The sequence below is a fragment of the Hemitrygon akajei genome, chromosome 6 (assembly GCF_048418815.1).
Source record: "Hemitrygon akajei chromosome 6, sHemAka1.3, whole genome shotgun sequence".
NCBI classification, from domain to species: domain Eukaryota; kingdom Metazoa; phylum Chordata; class Chondrichthyes; order Myliobatiformes; family Dasyatidae; genus Hemitrygon; species Hemitrygon akajei.
In genome coordinates, this window is record NC_133129.1 from 154,024,386 (window position 1) to 154,037,803 (window position 13,418).

The 13,418-nt window shown below is 44.2% G+C and overlaps 1 protein-coding gene across 9 annotated transcripts in view; it reads left to right on the top strand.

Annotated features, from left to right (window-relative positions):
- brsk2b (BR serine/threonine kinase 2b) overlaps positions 1 to 13,418 on the top strand; it is a 948,417-nt gene that overhangs the window by 180,521 nt on the left and 754,478 nt on the right. The window lies entirely within an intron of this gene.

Here is a 13,418-nt window from a genome sequence, read left to right on the forward strand (position 1 = left end):
TGCAAATACAATAGGAAAGAAATAACAGTATTGATAATAAAAAAATAAGCAATAAATATCAAGAATATAACATGAAGAGTCCTTAAGAGTGATGTGGGAACATTTCAATTTTGGGACAAGTGAAGCTGACTGAAGTTATCCCCACTGGTTCAAGAGCCTGATGATTGAGGGTTAATAACTGTTCCTGAACCTGGTAATGTGAATCCTAAGACTCCTGTACTTTCTTCCTGATGGCAACAGTGACAAGAGGGTGTAGGGGGTCGTTGATGTCCTGCTCCATGTAGGTATACTCAGTGGTGGGGAGGGTTTTACCATTGATGGACAGAACCATATCTACTACTCTCTGTAGGATTTTCTGTTGAAGAACATTGGTGTTTTCATACCAGACTATAATGCAGCCAGTCAGTATACTCTCCACCACACATCTATAGAAGTTGGTCAGGGTTTTCGACGTCATGTTGAATCTTTGCAAATTCCTAAGGCAGTTGAGATGCTGCTGTGCTTCCTTTGTAATTGTATCTACATGCTGGACTCAGGACAAATCCCCTGACATGATAACTGAGGAATTTAAACTCATACCCCTATAGGTACCTCTATTCCTGCACTCATTTTAGAATAATATCTTTTATTCTATATTGCCACACCCTCATTTTTCATATCTGTGTGCATACATCCACTGATGCTTCTGGACACATCATCAGTGATGTTCCTGGAATCATCGGGTGTTTCAGGTCTTTCAACATCATACACCCTTCTCCAGGTGACCCAGCCGGGGCTGATCAGACCCCAGCTTGTGTTCAGGTGGCTAACTACACATGACTCCATGGCTCCCCTCTCTTGAGCCACAGCCATCTTGAGGCCCCCACTGCCACATCAGTGGTACTGTGGATGGCTCTCCTCTTCCTCTCTCCCTCGATGCCCAAATTGCTGTAGGCTCTGGCTAAGGAATGGGCTGCAAATCCCCTACAACCAGCTTCCACTGGGAGACACCTCGCTCTCCATCCAGACTGCTGGCAGTTGCTGACCAGTCCTGCGCACTTGGAGAGCTTCCTTTCAAAGTGATCTTCCCGTGGGACTGTCAGCTCCAGCATCACCACCTGCTTCATGGACTCAGATGCAAGGACAATGTCTGGTCACAGGGTGGTAGCTGCAGTATGGTCGGAGAACTTCAGCTGCCGTTCGAGGTCCACCAACAGCTGCCAGTCTCTTGCTGAGGTCAGGATACCTGCCGATGTTCTCTTGCCGGGTATTGGCTGCTCCCCAGCTCTGACAAAGGCAATGGTCTGCTTGGAGGGTCGGGTCCACTTCACCCACTCCTGCGCTGATAGCTTCAGCGATGGTCTTCAGGACCTGATCATGCCTCCATCGGTACCGTCCCTCACCAAGTGCCCTTGTGCAGCTGCTGAGGATGTGCTCCAGGGTTCCTCGCTTGGGACACAGTGGGCACACTGATGACTCTGCTTTGCCCTGTGTGTGCAGGTTTGATGGACATTGTACACTGCCTGGATGAGAAATTGGATGCAGTGTGGCTCGGCTTTCCAAAGCTCAGCCCAGGTCACTTTCCTCTCCACCGCATTCTCCCATCTTGTCCAAGCTCCCTGTTGTTTCATTCCCACCACCTTGCAGGTTCTCGTCTCCTCCACAGCTGCTCTCACCTCCTCCTGAACTAGATGGCACCTTTCCTTCCCCCGATGGTGTCCATTTGGGGAGTTGGAAAGGATCCTAGCCCAGCTCGGCCTCGTGTGACCACTCCCACCAGCTTCCTGTGACACAGCCTTGCCTCTGCTTCCTGATCAGCTTCCTCCACCCTCCACTTCCTACGAGTCCTCATTTGGATCCCTGCTCTAGCCACCTTCGGATCACTTGAGTCCCTGTACTGTACCACTTCTCTGGCTCTTGTAACTTTGAATTCCTCCTCCAGGGATTTGAAGGGCAGTTGCAGTTTGTTGTGGTGTCCATCGAGTGTGATGCTGCTCAGGCTCTTTGGCAGCCCCAGTCATCTTCTGAGGTGCTTTACTGACCTTCCTCTCTAAGGTTTCAGCTGTCGGGATCAGAACTGCATAGATGAGGAGGGGCCACAGGATTCTGGGAAGAATGCCATGCTGATACACCCAGGCTTTGAACTTCCCAGGTAGGCCAGACTTGTCCACAGATTTCAGCCAACCATCCAACTCAGTGCAGGTCACCTGAATGGATGCTGCGTCCCTTAGAGAGCTGTCAAACACCTTACCTAAGCTCTTGACTGGCTTTTCTGTGATGGTTGGGATGTCTGTGCCTGTGATGCTGAACAAGAACTTGTTTTCCACCTTCCCTTTCCTCAGCACCATTGATCTTGATTTGGCTGGTTTGAAACGCATCCGGACCCACTCCACCAGCTTTTCGAGCCCCTGCAGGATCCACCGGCCGCCGGTGACTGATTCTGTGGTGACTGTGAGGTCATCTATGAATGCCCTGACGGGTGGTTGCCGTTAAGCGGAATTCACTCTGGGCCCTCTGCACTCTGTTTCAGCAGACTCAGTGAGCATGTTCATGGCTGGGGAGAACAGTGTCACTGAGACAGTGCACCCTGTGATGATGCCAATCTCCACCTTGTGCCAGCTTGATGTAATTGCTCCTGAAGATACCCTCTGTGGTGAACTACATATACCTGTCTGGACACGCCCCCTGCTGACTGCTCCTGTGGCTCCTCCCACAGACCCCGGTATAAAGGCGATTGGAGGCACTGCTCCTCCCTCATTTTCCAGGATGTAGCCTGGTGGTCAACCACTGCTTGTTCCTTCTTCCAGTCAATAAAAGCCGATACCTCGCCTTTACGTCTCAGAGCGAGTTATTGATGGTGCATCAATTTTATTGACTGGAAGTTTTAAAACATGGAAAGCGTTTTACATCCGGAAACCAGGCACCTCGCACACGCGTGAGGGATCACTGACGCCTAGTGGGCTGACACCTCCAGTTAGGCCGGAACCAGCACAACCACCGTCTCCGGTGCAATCACCACCAGCACCTGTGCAATCACAGCCGGTGCTACGTAGATCGCAGCGACAGATTCGACCACCTGATAGACTTAACCTGTAAATATACTTGTAAGAAACTTCGCCACATGGGGACTCTCTTTTAAAACAAAGGGGGGGTGAATGTGGTGAACTACATATACCTGTCTGGACACGCTCCCCCTGCTGACTGCTCCTGTGGCTCCTCCCACAGACCCCTGTATAAAGGCAATTGAGGCCTGAGCCCGGCCTCTCTGTCTCCAGGATGTAGTATGGTGGTCAACCACTGCTTGTTCCTTCTTCCAGTCAATAAAAGCCGATATCTCGCCTTTACGTCTCAGAGAGAGTTATTGATGGTGCATCACCCTCATCCTGAAGTTGCTGTAATAATCAGCGATAAGGTCTCTGATTCTGCTGGGGATGTGATGTTTGGTCAGTGTGAGCTGCACCAGCTTGTGCGGAATGGAGCCATATGCATTTGCCAGGTCGAGCCACAGCACTGACAGGTTGCCCTTGTTCTCTCTGGCCTCCCTGATGAGCTGTGTCACCACACCGGTGTGCTCCAGACAGCCCGGCATCCCTGAAATGCCCCCCTTCTGGACTGAGGTATCGATATAGATGTTCTTTGTTAGGTAGGTGCACAGCCGATTGGAAACGGTACTGAAGAAGATCTTCGCCTCGACACACAGCTGGGAGATGATACGGAACTGGTCTATCTGGGTGACGTTTTCCTCCTTCGGGATCCACACCCCTTCACCCACTCTCCACTGTTCTGGGATCTTCCCCCTTCTCCAGAAGACTCGCAGAATCTTCCACAGACGCAACGGGAGTTTGGGGCAGTTCCTGTACACTCTGTACAAGGTGCTGCTTGGTCCTGGAGCCGAGCTTGCCCTTGCTTTGCGGACGACCTCTCTGACTTCCTTTAGCTGCAGCTCTGACATGTCGAACTACACATCCGGTTCAGGGGGGTCTATCAGGATGTTGCACTCTCCCAGCTCCTGCTCTCTTTCAGGATCACTGTAAACCTTCTTCAGATGTTGGTCTGTGTCTTCCTGCGAACAGGCCAGTTTCCCACTGCGCTTCTGCCCCAGAAACTCCTCGGTGAGCTTGAAGGGGTTGGCGATAAAGGCAGCGCATTTTCAGGCCCTTTCACGACGCCATCTCCGATGCCACTCTGCCCGGCAGAGAACCCTGATCTTCTTTTGTTGTATGTACGTCAGCTGGGCCAAGCCAATGCGCTCCTCTCCTCCTGCCTCCTTGTACTGGGACTTCAGCGCTTTCATCTCCTGCCTGATGCTGTGGATCCTCAACGCTCTTTGGGTCTTCGAGTAAGGTGATCTGGACCCTTTCTTCTCCTCTTCTCCGAATCGTTCAGCTGCGATGCTGACCATGATTCCTGTCATGGCTTGCAGCTTCCTATCGACGCCTCCCTTCGCCGTCACCTCCAGAATTTGGCTGACATCTTCGTCAAACTGTTTCCACAGTGATGTCATGTTAGCTGCAGGCCATTTGATCCGCCTCCTGTTAGAATTGATGTTAGAGGGATCAGTTTGCAACACTTGGAGGTTCCGGGCTCTATGGGGTGACTCCGGGCCTGGCTCCTCCTTTGTCTCACCAGGTTGGACACCTGCGTGTTGTGCTGCTCCTCACATATTTATTTCCCATGTTAAGCCTCACCTGCTACATGTCTGCCCAGAAATGCAATTTATTATTGAATCATGTGCCATTCAGTGAAATCTCATCTCTCTGTAGGGTTAATAAGGTTTATTAACCCTTATACAGATTTTAATTTTGGTTTTCCAATTTCCTGTATCCTGTTTTGCACACTGAGGAGCAGAACCTTGGATATGAATTACTCAGCACTGACCAAGGGTCAAAGCAAATACTTAGCCTGTTTGTAAGTTTAATTGATAGGTTATAGAGTTTTCTTACAGTTAACTAACAAGGAAACCCCTGTAACATATCTGACATTAATTTAACATTACTTTGAAGAATGTTAATTAACAAGCTGTCTGGTTTGTTACATATCTCATTTTTAAACGGTGGATGCTGTATACAGGCCAGCAGCACTTTACACCTGCACAATGTTATCCCTGGTCCGAAATAACTGGAACGGGCAGATAATTTAAGATCAAACAGAGATCGAAACATCACTTTTCTCAGTGGCTTTGTTTTGTGAACTTGTGGTTGTTTGCATAAAGTTTAGAGCAGAGAAAAGCTTACACATTCATGGGTTTGACTGAATATTACTTAAGTGTACAGCGTCTGTTCATTCTTTACTACGATAATGTCATGCATTTCACCCTAACTTTTTAAAATATGTGAATAAAAACTGTAGATGTTGGAAAAAAATCGGTAGGTCAGTGGAAAGAGAAACAGTGTGATAACTGGGAAAGTATGTTAGTCCAAGTGGTAGGGAAGATGATGAGTGGAGCAAAGGGAATGCCTGTTATAGATTGTAGTGATGTAGCCATTAAATGTTAGTGACCTTCATTGTGTGTATTTACTCAGATTTTACCAGTGTGGGAAGCGCCAACTGTTTGCTCTGCATCAGTGGCACCACTCGACGAGCTTTCTTACCAGTCTTCCGGGAGGATGTAGCCTTCTCAGCAAATTAAACCCCAAACTCTCAGTCATCCTTGACAGATTATTTCCAACTTCTGAAGTACCTAACTGAGGGCAATATATCCGTGACAAAATGCACAGGATTAAGACATTGGGCCAGAATGACTGATAGCTCAGTGGCATCGCAGGTTTACCGCACCTGATTGAATACCAACAGAATCGCAGGAATCATGGAATGCAATCCAAATTCTGGTTCTTTCCTTGTGTTATGTTTATATTTTAAGCAACATCACTTAGATCCCAGTCTATCAGTACCCACTTTACTGCTCGTAAAAGAAATAACACCAACTGTGATTGAGTTTTGTTTTAATATCATCCAGTAACGTAATCCCTGTCCAAATAATGGCACTGGCTATATCCTCCTTTCTTAGAGAATGCAAAATAGACCTATACATATTATCCCCTTTGAATTTTATCTTGTGTGCCAAAAATTATGAAGAAAATAAGGATTCAATACTTAAACAGAATTATACCAGATGGTATTATTTTATCAGTTGACTAAGATTTATACTTATCAATTTTCTTCCTTTTTTAAGTGGCTGCTCTACTTTGAAGTTATTTGCATCATAAATAAACCTTTCAAACTATTAGTTGCAACTAGGTCCTGTTGAGAATAATTATCTCTAAGCCATTGAAGAAGCAGTTTTATGGTTCAAGTGATGAAGAATCACAGAGCGAGCAAGCATGGTCGTGATTCAGACTCACTGTATCTTAAGACCTTTGGGTTCACCAATACATTTCAAACCAGTGGGGCTTACTGTTATAGCAACAAAAGATATTTGTTTTCATTTTCAAAATGCTTTGTCTATTCAACTGAACACCAAAGCTGTAGATTATAGTGGCTTGTAATCTTCAAATCTTCAGAGCTGAATATGAGCTGTGACAGTAGCCATAATTTAAAGTGACTTTAAAGAGCCCATATACAAATATACAATTACAAATTCCAACGAATGGTCATTGCCTGAAATATTAACTCTCTTTCTGTCTCTTTATCTCTCTTCCTAACAACCTTATCAACTTGCGCAAGAACTTTCAGGGATCTATGGACAGGAGCCCCGAGATCCCGCTGTTCCTCCACACTGCTAAGAATCCAACCATTAACCCTGTACGCTGCCTTCAAGTTTGACCTTCTAAAGTGTATTACTTCACAATGTTCCGGATTGAACTCCATTTGTCACCTCTCAGCCCCAGTCTGCATCCTCTCTATGTCCAGTTGTAACCTGCAACAATCTTCTACACTATCCACAACTCCACCAACCTTTGTGTCGTCTACAAACTTAGTTACCCACCCTTCCACTCCCTCATCCAAGTTATTTCTAAGATTCACAAAGAGCAGGAGGTTCCAGAATAGATCTGTGCAGCACACCATTAGACATCCAACCTCCAGGCAGAGTATGTTCCATCTACCGCCATCTGTCGGTTTAGCCAATCCTGTATCAACACTGCCAAGTTTCCATAGATCCCATATCTCCTGGCTGTCATGGGGAACCTTATCATTTGCCATATACACCACATCCATTGCTCTATCTTCATCAATGTGCTTTGTCACATCCTGAAAGAATTCACTCAGGCTCATGAGGCTTGACCTGCCCCTCACAAAGCTATGCTGACTACCCCTAATTTGACCTCTTCTCTAAATCTTTGTAAATCCTGTCTCGAAGAATCCTCTCAGATAATTTGCCCACCCCTAAAGTAAGACTCTATAATTCCCAGGGTAATTCCTACTCCCTTTCTTAAACGAAGAAATAGCATTTTCCACCTTCCAATCATCTGGTAATACGCCTATGGCCACAAAGATAATCACCAGGAGTGCAGCCATCTCTTTCCTTACTTCCCATAGTAACCTGGGGAATATCCGAAAATGGCCCCAGGGATTTATCTACCCTAATGTTTTTCAAAATTTCTAGCATGCCCTGTTTCTTAGCATCAGTACGTTCAAGCACATCAGCCTGTTTTACGCTGTCCTCGCAAGTGAGTCCCTCTCTAGACAGCACGTGCATAATTGTGGCCTTTTAATCACAGAGTCTTAGAGTAATACAGCATGGAAATACACTCTTTGGCTCAATTCATCCACACGAGCAAGGTGCCCATCTAAACAAGTCCTATTGTCTGCCTTTGGCCCATTTCTTTCTGAACTGTTCCTACCACGTACCTGTAGAAATGTCTGTCCAATGTCGTTATTTCACCTGCTTCAACCATTTCCTCTGGCTGCTCATTCTATATACACACTACCTTTTGCATGAAGAAGTTGCCTCATTAGTCCCTTTTAAAACCTTCCCCATTCATGCCAAAGCTATTCCCTCTCCTTTCTCTGGAGAAGAGGCTCTGTAGGTTCCCCCTACCCTTTATGATTTTATCCACCTCTATCAGGTCACACCTCATTTTCCTATGTTGTAAGAAATAAAGTCCTAGCCTAAATAAATGTTGTAAAGAATAAAGTCTTAACCTCTCCTTGTAACTCAGGCCCTTGAGTTGCGGCAACATCCTCACAAACTTTGTCTGCACTCTTTCCATCGGAGTGATAACTCTCCTGTAACAGGGTGACTAAAACTGTAAGCAGTGCTACGTACAGTCTCATAGAGACCCTGTACATCCTGACTCCACTAGTTAGGGCCCTGACTGATGAAAGCCAGGGTACTAAATGGCCTTTTTCATCACTCTGTCTACCTGTGATGCCACTTTCAGGGAATTATTTAGTTGAACTCTTAGGTCCTTCTGTCCCACAACACTCCTCAGGGCTCTCCCATTCACTATACTACTCTAGTTGGACATCCCAAAATGCAAATCTTGCACTTACAGACTTATTAACCACGCCTTGTACGCTCTCACCCAAATCATTTAAATTGATAAATTGATTTATTATTGTCATATGCACAGTGAAAAACTTGCCTTGTGTACCATTCTTTCAGATCAATTCATGACAGTGGTGCATTGAAGTAGAACAATGTAAGAATTAAAAAATGCAGAATAAAATGTTTTTCAGTGCAGAGAAAGTGCAGTGCAGGTAATTAGTAAAGTGCAGGATTGCAACAAGTAAATTGAGGTCTTTTATTTAGCATACTAAGGAAATATTTAACAGTCCATATAGAGAACATCCTCTGCCCAGCCCTTATCTGTCCCTTTGGTTAACCTCTAGAGCAGTGGTTCCCAACGTGGGGCGTACGCCCCACAGGGGGGGTAATTTGATTTTTAAGGGGGGCAATTCGAGAATGAGTTATTAACAGTGAATTTTTTCTAGTAAGTCTGTGTGAGTATGAGTGTGTGTGCGAGTTAATACGTATGTGTATATTAAGTATGCATACATAAAAATACTTGTATGTATGTACATGTGTAATTGCGTATGTACTGTATATATAGTGTATCACCATCATTACAACTATCAAATGGCTTTCATAATTAAATTAATGAATTGACTGATGTAGGAAGGAACGAATGAACAAGTCCAAATGCGTAAGAAACTCGTACGAGGTCACGCCAATGCTGCTTTTTGCAGTAGCTTTCGGTTCTTGGTGGTGTGAAGGTGTGTACATTGCGTCATCTCTTTTAAATGGTGTATCTGTCTTTGTATGCTGTAGAAACGAATCGGCATTGTTTTATTTATTTATTATTATTTTAATATCACTTAATGTTCTTTTTTTTACAATTTCTTAGTAATTTCTTCCTCAGAACTTTAACAGTCCTTTGGTTCTTTTATTTTTCTCTTTCATGAATGCCATGTTCTTTGGAAGCTTGTTTAAACCAAGTTAATGGTCTTTTAGGCTTCCTCCAGGTGAATAAGAGTTCACTTTTTGAATAATAAGAATTATATATCACCACAGGGGGCATCAGGATTTTAGAGGTGATTAGGTGGGGCATGGCCAAAAAAAGGTTGGGAACCACTGCTCTAGAGAGATTGGTCAGACATGCTGGAGGTGTGCACAGTTGTGTAAATTCCTCTTTAATGCTGAACTCCCTTTAACGGTTTAGATTATCCATCTCAGTGGTCAAACCGATCAGCTTTGAGTACAAGGTGAGATTGAGAGAAAAGAGTTCCAGGGCTGTTTCATCTGAAACTCAGTCTCCTGAGAAATAACAGACCCTACTTTATGGCTTCTTAATGTAGGAAAACCAGCAAATTAATAAGGGGCCACTGGGCAATTTTCAAGGTACCTTAGCACATGGAAGAAAGTAGGGTGAATCACCATATTTTGAACTAAAGCAAGTCATTGCACCATCTCTCAAGTTCAAGTTCAAGCACTGGGCGTTACAAAGACTGGCTATCTTTTTGCATCTCTTTGTAGTGCTTGCAGATTATGCATGCAGCTTTAGTGTGAAAATTGTAATGAATTCATGATGTATTTTCAGTACAGTACTATTTAAGAGTCTTAGGTGCCATAGCTAGCTATATATTTAAAAAATGTGTGCTTAACTTTTATACAGTACTGTATATTGGTTAAAACAGGAAGGTGGTTGGGAAACAGAAATAAGAGTCCTTAGCTTTGTATTAGTAGTATTAATATGTTTTTTTAATGCAAAGGTATTTCAACTATCAGTTGTTTTTTGAAAAGAGAGAGCCATCAAGCTGAACTGTGTGTTCCACTCAGAAATATGTGTAGTCTCAACATTGCTAATTCTCGAATGCTGTATCTCTGTTGCAAATTTGCTTCTTAGTCATTTGTTTTGCAATGGTGATGGTTACTTAACAGCTTTATTCACACCATTGCACCATTGACGGTGTAATTTAAGAAAGTTATATTTTAAGAATGGTAACATTTCACGCTGACACAAAATGGGTGATGCTTGGTGTCCTTTCTCAGCAGAAAAAGCAGTGATAAAAGATCTGATATTGAGCTTGCTGTGATGCAGAATGGAAATATGATACATTTTTATTAAATTCCGTTATTAAAAATAGGAGACACATTAGTCCTAATAATTGCATCTGCAAAATAAAGAAATATGACTTGGATTCATTTGTTCACATTTTTAAGGAATATTTTGTGAAATGTAAAAGCTAAATGCAGTTAGTGCATTGTCTGCAAATAGAGTAGAAATGAAATCCTTTGGAAGAAGTAACTTTGCATCCAACTTAAATTACATTTTAATACTGAAGTCTAGATTAGTAAATGTAAATATAGGGGTCTTACCAAGTTACTTAGTAAGAGAGGGTAGCAGGTGAATAGACTAGCACACGTTACCAAAACTTACTTGGTAAGAAAGTCATCTTTACTGTGAAGTGGTACATTGTGTGCTGGCAAAATTAGATGTGGTGGATGGTATCTGGTTTAAACCTCTGTTTTGCGTACAGTCTCATTAAAAATAAATAAATAAGTTTCACACCTTATCAACGATCTAGAGGGGAATCGGTAGCCGTGAAACCAGATACCTCAGTCCTCAAAAACAATTCTGAACAAATATTTTGGGGTATGGAAATGGGGTGGGAGGAGTGAGTTGAGAGTGGAGATTAAAAATGAAATCTCTATCATATTTTAAGTTATTAAAATGAAGGATTCCCAGGCATTCCACTGCCCTTGCAGGGTGGGTGTGGTACTGAAAGTCTCTAAATTATTTAGAAGTTGAAATTGAGTTTTGACTTAACATGCATGGGTCCCTAGTAACATTTTAGATGCCCTAGGCACAGTCTTATTAAAATTCAAAAAGTTCTTTATTTCTGTTCAGCATCACGGTTTCTCAAATTTGCCATGAGTGAGTATTTGGCATTGTGAAACAAATATTAATAAAATGTTAGCTGTTCACCCCCCCCCGCCTTCTCATTGTTACCTTCAGGTAGGAGGTACAGAAGACTGAAAGCACTTACTCAGCGATTCTACCCCTGTGCCATCCGATTCCTAATTCAATATTGAACCCATAATTTATTTTTTTCTATATTTATCATCTATTGCATTGTACTGCTGCCACAAAGTTAACAAATTTCACGATGTATGCCGTGATATTAAACTTGATTCTAATTCTGATTCTGTTATCCTGACTTTATGAAAAACAGTGTAATATACTTGGATTAAAATGACTCTAGATGCATTATTGATCCTGAAGAAAATTACAGTGTCACTGTAGCATTACAATATACAAATTAGAAGAGACGTAAGGAAAAATTAAAAATACGTTACCTCAAACAGTCTAACGGGGGGGGGGGGGTTCATCACTTCTCCTGGCTATAAGTTGACTCATTATAGAGCCTACAGGCCTCATTTAATAAGAATGACCTCATTAGTGTTCTGCAGTGCAGTTGTCTTAGTCTGTTACTAAAAGTGTTCATCCAAGGTGGCACGCAGAGGGTGAGAAATAACGTCCAGAATTGCCTGGATTTTCCATAGGGTCTATTGTTCTACCACAGTCTCCAGTGTGTCCAGTTTGACTTCTATAACAGAGCCAACATCTCTGTTCAGTTCATTGGGCCTGTTGGCATCACCCATGCTGATGCCATTGCCCCAGTGCACCACCACCTAGAAGATTGTACTGCCAACAACAGACTGGTAGAACATGTGAAGGAGAGGCCTGCACACACCAAAGGACCTCAGTTTCTGGAAGTAGAGACGACTCTGGCCCTTTTGTGCACAGCCTGTGCGTTGGTGCTCCACTCAAGTCTGTCATCCAGATGCACCCTTGGGCACTTGTAGATCCTCGCCACATCCACGTCCTCACCATCAGTAGTAACAGGGAGTAGTGCAGGCTTGGTCTTCCTAAAGGTCCATTACCATTTCCTTTGTTTTACTGATGCTGAGCTGCAGATGATTCAGCTTACACCATTTGACAAAGTCCTCCACCAGAACCTGTATTCATCCTCCCGTCCTCCCTTTACACACCCAGCTACTGCTGGGTCATCAGAATATTTCTGCAGATGACATGACTCAGTGTTGTATCTAATGTCCGAGGTATACAGGGTAAACATGAAGGAAGCCAATAAGGTCCCGTTATTGAACCAGTATAACTAACACACTGAGGAATTGTAAAGGAGTGGATTTTGTAATGGGATGAATAAAATCTTCTTGGGCTTCCAGCTGGGTACAGGCATCAATTTAAACCTTAAGGCAACATGAGTGAATCTGCAGATGCTGGAAATAAATAAAAAACACAAAATGCTGGCAGAACTCAGCAGGCCAGACAGCATCTATGGGAGGAGGTAATAACGATGTTTCGGGCCGAAACCCTTCATCAGGAGTGAAGTAACATGGGATGGTCGAGGGGGGATAAGAAGTGGGGGGAGGGATAAAGTAGAGAGCTAGGAAGTGAAAGGCTGGAGGGAAATGGGCTAGGGGGAAGGTGGAGAATTATGGGAAATAAAAGAGAAAGAAAGGTAGGGCTGGGGGGAGAGATCATAGTGAGGGGAGGAAAGAGAGAGAAAGAGAACCAGACTAAAATGATAGATAGGGATGGGGGTAAGGGTGGGGAGCAGGGGTATCAACGGGGGTCAGTGAGTTGGATGTTCATGCCCGCAGGAAGGAGGCTACCTAGGCAGGAGATAAGGTATTGCTCCATCGACCTGCGTGTGGCCTCATCTTGACGGTAGAGGAGGCCATGGACAGACATGTCGGAGTGGGAGTGGTCTGTGGTCCATCGACCTGCGTGTGGCCTCATCTTGATGGTTTCGCTGTACACCAGCGCTCGGTCCTCCAGCAGTGGCGGGATCTCCCTGTGGCCACACACTTCAATTCCACAGACCACTCCCACTCCGACATGTCTGGCCATGACCTCCTCTACCGTCAAGATGAGGCCACACGCAGGTCGATGGAGCAATACCTTATCTCCCGCCTAGGTAGCCTCCTTCCTGCCGGCATGAACATCCAACTCACTGACCCCCATTGATAC